Source organism: Dermacentor andersoni, chromosome 6, assembly GCF_023375885.2.
Source record: "Dermacentor andersoni chromosome 6, qqDerAnde1_hic_scaffold, whole genome shotgun sequence".
Lineage (NCBI taxonomy): Eukaryota > Metazoa > Arthropoda > Arachnida > Ixodida > Ixodidae > Dermacentor > Dermacentor andersoni.
In genome coordinates this window covers 67,689,429-67,701,639 of record NC_092819.1, presented here as the reverse complement: position 1 = coordinate 67,701,639, position 12,211 = coordinate 67,689,429, and the positions used below count along the sequence as shown (strand labels likewise).

The 12,211-nt window shown below is 50.6% G+C and overlaps 2 pseudogenes; both read left to right on the top strand.

Moving 5' to 3' along the window:
* The first annotated feature begins 287 nt into the window (after nucleotides 1-287).
* Nucleotides 288-1,849, top strand: LOC126522350 (speckle-type POZ protein pseudogene; annotated as a pseudogene).
* An 8,905-nt stretch (nucleotides 1,850-10,754) lies between these two features.
* LOC126523114 (U2 spliceosomal RNA) lies at nucleotides 10,755-10,934 on the top strand (annotated as a pseudogene).
* The last annotated feature ends 1,277 nt before the right edge of the window (nucleotides 10,935-12,211 follow it).

Sequence of the window (12,211 nt, the reverse complement as noted above, 5' to 3'; positions counted from 1 at the left end):
TCTGATAGAGCAAACGCAGAAAACGGAAAGACGGACGGCGGGCTAACCTAAGCACACGTACTACAGCACATGGAGGAAGCTACGGCAGCTAGTCTCGAAGCGCGTACGAGGCGGCTATTTGAAACGCTGATGGCGATAACGCAGATTTAGGGTCGTACTCGATTTTAACGCGCACGCAATTTTTTGACCCGTTTTATCGAGAAAAAAGTGCGCGTTAGATTAAAGTAAATACGGTATATGTGTATTTGGGTGCCATCGAGAGTGCGGGCCGTGGCCGCTAGGGGGACTGCAGTGCGAGGTCAAAAAGAAGAAGAAAGCTAAAGGCGGCCGGGCTGCTGCTCCCGTCACGATGGGCGATGCAACAAGGGCACCAAAAGGCACCTTACCAACGCCGGTATAACCGCCCTTCTATTGCGCGCCGATTCTTTGCCTGAAGGTCCGTCCTCTTGCATGGATATGAATGCCGGTGACGTCACTGACGTGTCAGCACAGGTACAGCCTCCCGAAAGCGTTGTCAGTGATCGTGGCGAACAGGGGTTCTGCCTAACCAACCAGAAAGTCGTCAAGTTGTCGTACCTTTGGACAATAACAAATTTCAATCTGTGCCATAAGCCTACTGGGCAGGCTCTGCTCAGTTCAACCTTCTCCGCGGGTGAGACCAAGCCCGTGACGTGGCACCTCAAGCTTTTCCCGAGGGGATCGAGCGAAGATTACGAGTACTTCGTGTCCCTGTTCCTCGTATCCTGCAACAGCAGGCGGGTCTCCGCTACGGCGAGGTTCTCGGTCATCGACGCCGGAGGAAACGAGACCATCCAGAAACAGACCGACACGCGCCTCTTTAGGCGCAAGGGCGAGGGCTGGGGGTTCGGGAAATTCGTCGGCAGACTGGCGCTGAAGCAGGACAGCAGCAACCTCTTGCCCAACGACACGCTGACGTTGAAGTGCGAAGTGATCGCCCTGGAGAGCAGCACCACCAGTGCGCCTGGGACGAGCAGCGGTATGGCGTCCGCCGCGCTTCCCGAGTGCCGCCTCTCCGAGGACTTGGCATGGCTCCTCGAGAGCAACAGCAACGCTGACGTCACGCTGAGGGTTGGAAGCGAGACTTTCCCGGCTCACAAGGGCATCCTGGCTGCCCGGTCGCCGGTGTTTCGGGCCATGTTCGAGAGCTCGTCGGCGGAGGATGCGCTCCCCGAGGTGGCCGTCACGGACGTCGAACCTGAGGCGTTCGCCGCTCTCCTGAGGTTCGTCTACACGGGTCAAGTGCCGGAACCGGTCCCGAAGCCGGTCTCTCTTCTGAAGGCCGCCGACAGGTACAAACTGGATCGCCTCAAGGCGTCGTGCGAGCTGACTCTGATCTCCGGTCTGAGCGTCGAGACGGCAGCAGACGCGCTCATACTGGCCCACCAGCACGAGGCCCTCGCGTTGCGCAGTCGGGCCCTCAACTTCGTGTGCTCGCACATCGACGACGTGGTCGAGACGCCGGGATGGGCGACCATCTGCAAGAGTCACATCGAGCTACTGGAACAACTCTTGGTGACGCTCATCAACGAGCGCGGTGAGCCGCCGTCGAAGCGGAGCAGGACCTCGTGAACGGGACTCGCGGAGAACTACTATGCCCGAAAGAGTTCGCCCGTGCGGTGCAGAAGGTGAGGCAGTGCATCACGGGACAACGTCATGGCCACCTCACCTGGCTTCTCAAGAACTTTGCCCATGCTTTACCCAAAAAGAAAGTGGTGACTGGCACGACAGCATAAAATTCGCGAAACAAATTTTTGGAACGCATGCGCTTAGCACAAGAAGCTTCCATGGCCTTTGCATTAGCAAAATAAAGATTCTCTCTTGCTCTGTCGCTCTTGTTGTGGCTCTTGTAGCCCACTGCAATTTTCTCGGCATTCAGGACTCAGACTGATAAGGCTATTAAAGAGTTTGTATAGCTATATTGCAGTAGTAGAACTAAAAAGCTCATACTGCAGTTACATTGCACTGAAATGCTCTATTCGAAAGATCTGAATTCACGTAACTTGAACCAAGGATTTAAAAAAAAAAGTGGTTAGCAGCAGCTGAATGAAACCAACAGAATATGCTTTGCCATCATGGGGCACTCCTTATACTATTGTTTTATATTCAGCTTAATTAGTTAATTAACAAAGATGAATTATGCGCATTTTGCAATATTCACTCTAGGGCCAATTCGTGTTTCGTATAATTTTAGAGGGGATTCAGAAACTACCGATCCAACTTTTTGTGGCAACGTACATGCTGCGTGGAGTTTTCTTTCGGCGTTTAAAGAAAGCCAGCAAGATATGAAAGGAAACCACGTGACTGCGCTTGTGCGCTTTCGTATTGCAGCGCTCTCAGCCGTACTTTGCGCGAAAGAACCGTGCGCGCGGACCACGTCGAAATGACCGACCGCGGCTCTAGGCATCGGCTTCACAGTGCGTCAGCATAATTGGCGGTGGCGCACGGAAAGGAAGCGCCGTCGTCTTGATGATATGTCGCACTAGGCTTAAAAACACTGACATCAGTCAGACGTAACGCCGCAAGCACCACAGCTTTATTGCAGCCTGCGTACGTGTGTTCCGCTGCTCACGTGTCCTCATGATCATGGCAGTGCCGATGAAGGCACGATGAAGATGACGATGAAGTTGGCGATACATCACTTGATAAGCGATAGGCTCGACGCATGGTTGAGGGCCGTGCAATAGAATAACGCACGAGCGCAGTCACGTGGTTTTACTTCATATTTCGCGGGCTTTCTTTAAACGCCGAAAAAATTCGCCACGCAGCATGTACGTTGTCACAAAAAATTGCATCTGTCGTTTTTTAAACACCTCTACAATGCAAAGAAATGCACTTGGCCCCTGTAGTGTCGTAGGGCGACACTAGGTGCCCTTAGTTGCATAACTATCTAAGCCATAGAGAGATGGCACCACTGTTGCCAGGGTATATATATGGGTGCTCGCATGAATAAAGAGTCTTGCGTCTGGTGTGATATGGGTTGACATCTGTCTCGTTCTTCTGCTGACCAACACTACAATTTGGCGACGAGGATGGGATCCGCTGCACTTTCGCCGCTGGCGCTCTTTGGCCATTCCTGGCCCTTGCGCCATGAAACCCCATACATCATCATCAGCACTTTCGCCGCCGCCGCTATTCCTCGCTACCCCGGGCACTCCAGCCATTCCATGGCCCCGCTGGATACGCCTCTTCGAGAATTTCCTTCTCGCGTCTGGAGCTGCCGACCTGCCTGCGTCCCGCCGCCGAGCTCTTTTGCTACACTGCTTGGGGCCGGAAGGACAACGCATTTTCGATGCACTCCCATCGCCAACTGCGCCGCACGAAGCTGCTTCAGCCGCGCTCTCCGAGCAAGACGCCACAGCGACTAGTTCCCCAGACGCATACGACGTGGCCCGCGAGACGCTGGCTCGACATTTCGCCGACACGCGCAACGTTCGGCTGGAACGCAACCACTTCCGCGAACGCCGTCAGCTACACGGTGAGTCCATCTCTGACTTCGCCCTCGCGCTTCGAGAACTGGCTGCCTCTTGCAATTTCGGCGAGCAAGCAAACGAAAACATGTGCGAGCAGTTCATCACTGGCGTTGCATCTCCGCAGTTACGTTCACGATTGTTATTGGAAGGAGACGCACTGACTTTCGACCGTGCCGTCGAAATTGCGCTACTTCGTGAGTGAGCTCAGCTCGAGTCTGAAGCCTTTGCTAACCCCATTCAGCGCATCATACAACAGCCACGCCAACGTGACGCTTTTGGAATGGCCAGACAAGATAACCGGCGTTTCAGCGACAATGACACGCGCGTCCCAAGTCAAGCCCGCGTTCGTCATGCTCTCCCGCCAACTTCAGACACGGCCACCGCCGTTGTTCCGTACAGAGGAATTTCAGGTGTCTGCGGTAATTGCGGCACAGCAGGTTGCGAGCCGTCTGTGTGCCCCGCTCGCGGTAAGACCTGCTTCGCATGCGGCCGCCGTGGTCACTTCATGCAAGTCTGCCGTAGCGGCCGCAGCGCACGAGGACGACGCTCGGCTCGCGTCCGCGAAGTAGTTTCTGAACAGGACACGTCAGACGCCATCAGCATTCTCACTGTTTGCGAAGATAAGCCCACAGGTGTCTACATTGAAGTGGCAGTCACGCCAATCAACTCCAAATCGCAGCCGCGCGTTGTGAAGTTCTTGGTCGACACTGGATCCGCTGTGTCAATTATACGGGAACAAGAATTCCGAGGCGTGTTCAAAGACAGCATACAATTGACCAGCTCTAAACTTACTTTGTTGGACTTCCAACGCCGGAAGATTCCTGTGCTGGGACAATTTAAAGCCGGAATCTCGTACAAGGAAAAAACGGCCGTTGTAGCAATTCATGTCGCACCCGGAGGGACTTCTCTTCTTGGTCTGGACGCTGTGCAAGCTCTAGAGCTACATATTGTGGGTGCACAGCTACGTTGCCTGCACACGGCTGCCGAAGAAGGTTCAGGTGCCATGCTGGAAGGAGCAGCCAAAACGGCACAGGAACAGCACAGCCCGCTAAGTCTACCAAAGTTCGGTATGCCAGCTTTGCTATGGGCAAAATTTTGCCATTTGTTCTCACCAGGCCTTGGACTTGCCAAGGGCATTCAGCACAAGGTCAAGATAAAGTCGTCAGCCTCTCCAGTCGTGCAAAAGCTCAGACGTTTGCCACTTTCTCTGCGCAAGCCGGTTAGCGACCAGCTTGAGCGTCTTCTTTCTGATGATGTCATTGAAAGGGTTAACGCTTCCGAGTGGGTTTCTCCTATCGTTGTAGTCCGCAAGAAGCACGACAGTATCCGCCTCTGCGTTGACTTAAGAGAGCCTAACAAAGCGATTGTAGTCGACAGCTTTCCCTTGCCCCATACGGAAGAGCTTCTACACTCTCTGAATGGAGCACGCCACTTTTCAAAGCTCGATTTAGCTTCTGCCTATTACCAGCTGCTGCTTCACCCAGATACAGTGGCGTAGCTTGGTCGTCTGGTACCCGGGGCCCATAGGTCTTCTGTCACCCCACCCCCCCCCTTATGTAGTCAAGGAAGGCGAGGATATCGACAATTTCCGGGTTTCAGCCCCAGTACAGCCGCCTTGGATACCGCGCACGTTCCCCGGGTCCCCCTCTCCTTCGGGTTCTTTTCCAGAGATCGCGAATGCAGCAAATATACACGCTGTTTTTCCTGCGCCAAATAACACAGGGTGCTGCACTGATAACGTGTGATAAGCCCATGTGCACATCTTCTGCCAGACTGTAAGGCTTGGCAGCCAATACAAATGCGGAATCGTGGAAAACATGACTCACGTCACAAGTAACAAAAATATCTTTATAATAAAGCTTTAATTACCAATTTTAGCGGCAATATTGCATTTGCAAAATTGAAGCCCGACATTCATATCTTGCCCAACAACTTCACAAAAATCGTCGTAGGTACTATGGCACGCAGTATTCTGTCTGTGGGCAGCCCTGAACGAAAACGAAAATTAAATTGTTTGTCAGTGACGCTGATCTCCCCACCCTATTATGAAATGCTACCTGCCTCCCCGCTGCGCGAGCGCCAATGCTACGACAATTAAGAGTTCTCTTCATTCTGATCAATAAAGCCTTGTTTTCATTTGCTGCTATACATACAAACGTGATTATCCGAGCTGCGGTACCACCGCAAGATTGGGAACAGAATAGAGCACGCTTCGCGTCGATTCTTGGCGTCACCATAAAAAAAGAAAGAAAAGGCCGCGATGAGGCCCGTACCAGCGAAAGCTTGCACTACTGTTGGTCTGCACTCGCAATGAAGAGGATTAAGGGATCAACCTCACTGGTCCACTATTTCTTATTTCTTTCGCTGCTGCCATATACTGGGTGCCGCCCGCAGTGCCAAAGTACTGTAGGTTGTAGCAACCAAAACGATTTTGTTTAAGAAGTTTTTGTTGAGTTAATAATATGACTTTCAGTCCTCAATTCCCGGATTGAAGTGCTTCCTCTATAAGTACTAATTACGGGATCATTAAGGATATGGTTATTACTTATCTGCCATTTTTTTCACGCTACCGAGTTCCTAGTAATCACAAAAAGACATAACTTCATAGAATCTCGATCAGGAAATATCCTTACAAAATTCACCTTTTCTTTTATAAAATTCTGTGCAGCTGATACAGACACTGTTCTTGTGACATGAAGTCACACAATAACAAGTTTTCTGGAACTTTCGAGGGTAAGAAGGAAAGCGTGAAACATAACGGCAGATTTCGCAGCGGCTTCTCGGAGCGAGCGGGAGAGGGGAAGTAAAAGCGAGCCGGACATCGCGGCGGGCCCGCGACTACAGCCTGTCGAGTCATACGCCGCCAAACTCTTCGGCCGAACAGAGTCTGAAGGCGATCCAGAGAATCCTATTCGCGACTTTTGACGGCCCCACTTATGCAACGTCGCTCTCAACGAACGCTTCGCCGTAAACGCGAGCGCCGGGCCCGCTGGTTGAACGCCTGCTCGCTGCTGTCTTTGTTCGTCTTCGCTGCGCGTTCTGAACGGAAGAGGGACCCAAGAGCCCAAACGCCTTACAACGCCTCACTGTATGTTTAGCGACTCCTGCTCCCAACATGAACGCACAGCACGAGCGCACTCCACATGAAACGTTCCGCTAAGGCGAGTAGTTTAGTGACCATTTCGCGATTTAAATTTTTTAGCCCGCACATTCGTGCAATTATTTCGTGGGGTGTTGATAGAGCTGCAGTCGACAATTCTGCGGCGCAACGCATCGGGTGCATGAGCTCGGGCTACTGATACCGGAGCATTCTTTGCAATTTGCGCCCAGTCAAGCTGGCGGAAAGAGGGGTGTCTTCAGGCGTATATGACACCCCCCCCCCCAATTGGCCCCTTGTACCCGGGGCCCACGGCCCCCCGGCCCCCCCTGTTGCTACGCCACTGCCCAGATAGCAGAGACCTCACTGCTTTCATTACGCACGATGGCCTTTTTCGTTTCAAAAGGGTGTGCTTCGGACTGGCATCAGCCCCAGCTGCATTTCAACACCTCATGACAACGGTCCTGCGAGGCTGCAAAGGGGTACTGTGCTACCTAGACGACATCATTATCTTTGGCAGGACTGAAAAAGAGCATTTGAGAAATCTGGAGCAAGTTCTTCAACGAATCTCTGAAGCTGGACTTAAGCTCAATGATAAATGCGTGTTTAATGCATCGGAGATACCATTTCTTGGGCATCGCGTCAGCTCGGAAGGAATAGCTCCCCTTCAAGCCAAGGTTGATGCCATTGTTCACGCTGCCACCCCCACAGACACAAGCATGCTGCGTTCATTTTTGGGCTTGGTTGAGTACTATGCTAAGTTTATTCCCCACCTGGCTGAAGAGGTAGAACCTATGCGTAGGTTGCTTCGTAAGGATGTACATTTTGAATGGGATGACGCTGCCGAAAAGAGCTTTGCAAGGGTAAAGAAGCTCCTATCATCGCACAAGATACTGCAAATGTTCGATCCGACGCTCCCTGTTATTGTGGCCACAGATGAGTCTGCTTATGGCCTGGGAGCAGTACTACAACAGGCTCACTGCCCACACACTCGGACTGTTGCATTCGCATCCCGAACTCTGACAGAAACGGAGCGGAAGTACTCAGCGGGAGAGCGGGAGGCCCTGGCGTGTCTGTGGGCATGCGAGAAATGGCACATTTATCTCTGGGGACGACCATTCACGTTGGTAACGGACCATCAAGCCCTAGTATCTCTACTTTCGACACAAAGCACAGGACAGCGACCACTTCGCATCACAAGGTGGACCGCTCGTTTGCTTCGTTACAATTTCACAGTTCAGTACAGACGTGTAGAATACAACAAGGTAGCAGAGGCTTTGTCCCGGCTGCCTGTTCCAGACACAGAAGATGGCCTTCAGATTGAAGAGGAAGTTGTGTCTCTGGTCACATCTTCAGTTCATGTCAATGACCTTCGACTTGCTACAGCCGAGGATTGCAAACTCCAGGAGGTTGTTCATTTTGTTCAGACATCATGGCCAGCGAAGAAATCTTTGACTGTTGAACTGACTCCTTACTATGAGGTCCGGGAGGAATTGTCAGTAGCAGATGGTCTGCTTATGCGCTCGGAGCGTATTGTGGTTCCAGCCAAGCTCACTGCTACGTTTATTCAGCTTGCCCATGAATCGCACCCGGGAATTGTGAAGACCAAGCAACGTCTTCGTGGAAAGTACTGGTGGCCAGGTCTGGACAAACAAGTAGAGACTGCCATCCGAAACTGCACGGTCTGTCAGTCGGCAGACAAAAGTGCTAAAAGCTATCCCACTCCACTACAGCCAGTGGCCCTTCCAGATAAACCTTGGAGCAAGATAGCTATTGATATTGTGGGCCCATTTGAGCGTGCACCAGCCGACTGCCGTTTCGTTATATCGGTTGTCGATTATTTTTCCAAATGGCCAGAAGTTGCTTTCTGCAGGGATGTGTCTTCCACTAAAGTGATGGACTTCCTCCTGTCAATATTTGCACGAGAAGGCTACCCCGACGAACTGGTCTCGGATCACGGACCACAATTTACATCCCGAGAATTCGAGTCCTTTCTTCAAGATAGGGGCATCAAGCACAGTTTCTCGGCCGTGTATCACCCACAGGCAAATGGACAGGTGGAAAGGTTCAACCGTGTGCTCAAATCTTATATTCAGTTGGCCTTGCTAGAGCAGCGACCAGTGAAGAACACTGTTACAGAGTACTTGGGGATCTTCAGAGTTACTCCTCACAGTACCACTGGCCTTTCTCCTGCAGTGCTTCTGCATGGCCGGCACATCAGGACATCCTTGGACGTCATCGGACATCCCACCTCTAGCTTCTTCACGGACCCCGCTCCGGAGATGTCCTCACTTCGGAAGAGGGTGAAAGAGCACCAGCGCAAAAACAAAGTGTACGCTGACCGACGAAGAGCAGCCCGAGTACCGCAGTTCCAAGTTGGGAAGTATGTGCGCGTTAAGAAACCAACTCCTGGTCCGAAAGGTACTCCCAGCTTTGGACCTCCAATGAAGATCCTTAAGCGCATCGGGCGTTGGTCCTTCTGCCTGGAAGACGGTCGAACTTGGAATGCCTCACAGCTGACGGCAGTCCCAACGGGAGCATCGCCACAACATGCGGTACGGTGGGATGACGACTACAAAGCTGCGCCGCTACACGGAGCACAAGCCTCTTGGCTGCCAAGCCCACGGTCACCTGGCAGAACCTCTGGGCAGTTGGAGCTATCCCCGTCAATTTCTTCAGATCTTTCACAGCCACAGGGTCCAGTACATGCAAGCCTTGCTTCAGAAGATGGTGACAGTGCTTCCGTTGTCATCGAAACTGCTGGCGAGCCGCCAGCGTTACGTCGGTCCACAAGAGACAGAAGACCACCGGCAAGGTTGCAGGACTATGTGCTTGGATATAAACATTGACTGGCTTGTGAATATGTCTGTATTAAGGAAGGGGTAGATGTAGTGTCGTAGGGCGACACTAGGTGCCCTTAGTTGCATAACTATCAAAGCCATAGAGAGATGGCACCACTGTTGCCAGGGTATATATATGGGTGCTCGCATGAATAAAGAGTCTTGCGTCTGGTGTGATATGGGTTGACATCTGTCTCGTTCTTCTGCTGACCAACACTACAGCCCCAAAATTAATAGTTTTGCATAACTAATATTAGTTTAACTAAATAAATGTAATATAAAGAAAGGAGCGCCACATGACGGCAAACCATATTCCGTTGGTTTCATTCAGCTGCGGCTAACCACTTTTCTTTCGATCCTTGGTTCAAGTTATGTGAAACACCCTGTGTATTGAATAAGCCTGTATGTCGTAACATATCGCCTCGCAAACCGAAACAAAAAATCAGTGCCATTTCGCTCTGTAAAGGCGGATGACCAGCAAAGCTGCGTATGTGGGCCCCTGAATGGCGCACTGTCCACTGCCGTGCGTCAAAAGCCGTATGCACATAAGTGGAAGACGAGGCGCGACTAGTCGCTCTTCCACGATGTTGAGCCTCGGAAGATGGTTATTCAGAATTTAACTTACTCAAGTCTAATTATATTCTTTTTCTTATTTATTTATTTATTCGCTTTCTTTAGTATTCCTATCAACGCAAGGCTTACTATAGTATTGATCAATACTTTATCTCATGTATTCACAGTTTATTTTTCATCTTGGATTATATATTTATTTTCCTTTTTGTGTTATTTATTTATTAACCAATTTCTTTTATTTATTGAATCATATTACCACCCGATTGATGGCCTATCCCCCATAGTGGGTTCGTGCAATTAATTGAGGCTTCATCATCATCAGATGATGATGATGATGATGGGCACCATGGGGTATACATACCCATGTATTGTTTAAAATCGCGGCACGACACCTTTTACTAACGAATCCCGGCACGTAGGACACTCACGTCACCGCACTCCGAGCTCACACACTGCTTCACCGTAGCCAAGGCGATCGTGCGCTGGTCGACGTCCCGTAATGCAGTAGTGGTTGGGAGGTCGCTCGAAAACCAGAAGCGGTCACACACCAACAGAGGCCACAAACTCCCTCGGAAACCCCTCCAAGTTTGCGGGATCGGGGCCACATAGACGGTTCGCATTTCTTTCCGCCTCGCGGTCCTCGCGGGCAGCGCACTTATTACTGGACCGCCACCACTGGAGAGCGGGAGGAAAGGAAAGGAGATAAGCAAGCGCTTGGAACGCCGACAAAGAGAGGCCGGGGCGAACGTAGACATGGCCGACGCGGGCCAAAGTGTAGTATCTGTTCTTATCAGCTTAATATCTGATACGGGTTGTATTTGGACCTAAGATATTAAACTTATTTTTGCAAGCTGGCGGAGTGCTTAAAGCCTGCTTCAACTCCGCCGCGGGTCGGCCCTGTATAGAACTATCCTCAGAAGCGGCACACGTATAGGGAGAAATTCTCGATTTACGCGGCTCAATGGACACACGCAATTTCTTCCAGAATCTAGCCATATATAGCTTCGCGGTAAAAAGTGCTTGGGCTTTGTTGGCTAACTGCTCGTGTAAGAAGCTAGTGCCCGGTAAATCGCGTCCCAAATCTTTACTGCTTCTTGCGAGCGACGCTGTACTGGAATGGCCGAAGAATGTTTTTCCCTCTGGAAGCTCCGCAAGTACATTTGCGCTGTTCACGGATGGTCTTGCAATCATCTACCGACAGAAAACGAACGCAGCTGGACAACGCGACGTACTTTGAACGCCCTCAGTCATTAAGAGTAACGACACAGTTCGAGACTGTTGCTGAAATATGCTTGTGACATGTTTATACATGTAACTTGCATGGCTGTTAGTTCAGTATACGCCCATGCTCGGTGCGAAGTTTGTTACCACCTTCAGCAGAAAGTATCCAACTTCCGGAAATAAACTCCAGTCTTGTTGAAGCACAACTTCATGGCACGAAATTAGAGAGACGCAGCAAAGTAACTATCTATGCATACAACTGCATTGTCTCCAGTTCTCCGCAAGTGGTCAGGCTCACACTACTGCGCAGGGTGTCGAAACGGAGTGTAAGTGAAACTAAAACCGGAGCTGAACCATTATTTTTCTGTCATCTTGGAGTTGAACCCGAACTGGAACTAATTAAAGGAACCGTTCCGAACCGGTTTGACAAATTGTTCAGAAAGCCCTGTGCCCTGTGATGAGCACGCCATAGGCAAAACGCTGGACAAAGGTTCGAATCCTCCTGTAGTCGGCAAACAATTCACATGCTAATACTCAAATTACTTCAAATAACCTCAACTCAGTTTTGATACTCATTATGTTGTTAATTTTTGCGCAACCAACGCTGCCTTTTACGCGATAAAAAAGGCGGGCGCTTTGTGCAGTTGTAACCCAACTATACTCGTGAGAGAAATCTATAGCGTTGAAACTCATGGCGGTCATTGCGGTTGTGTTGGGCGTCACGAGCGACGGCAAGGGTTCGTGTGACGATGACGGTGTGACAATGACGACGAAAGAATCAGGAACGGAAAGACCTCCGTTGAAACTATACTGACCAAATACGCACGTGACTAAGAAACAAATATATTCATTTAAAACCCCAATGAATTTTCAGGGTGGCTTAAGTTTCCTATACTTGGTACAGGTATACTTGGAGTGATACTAGGCAAGTGATGTAGTTTGGTGTAACTTTGCAAAATATGACAACTAATATAAGAGAAACAGCCCTA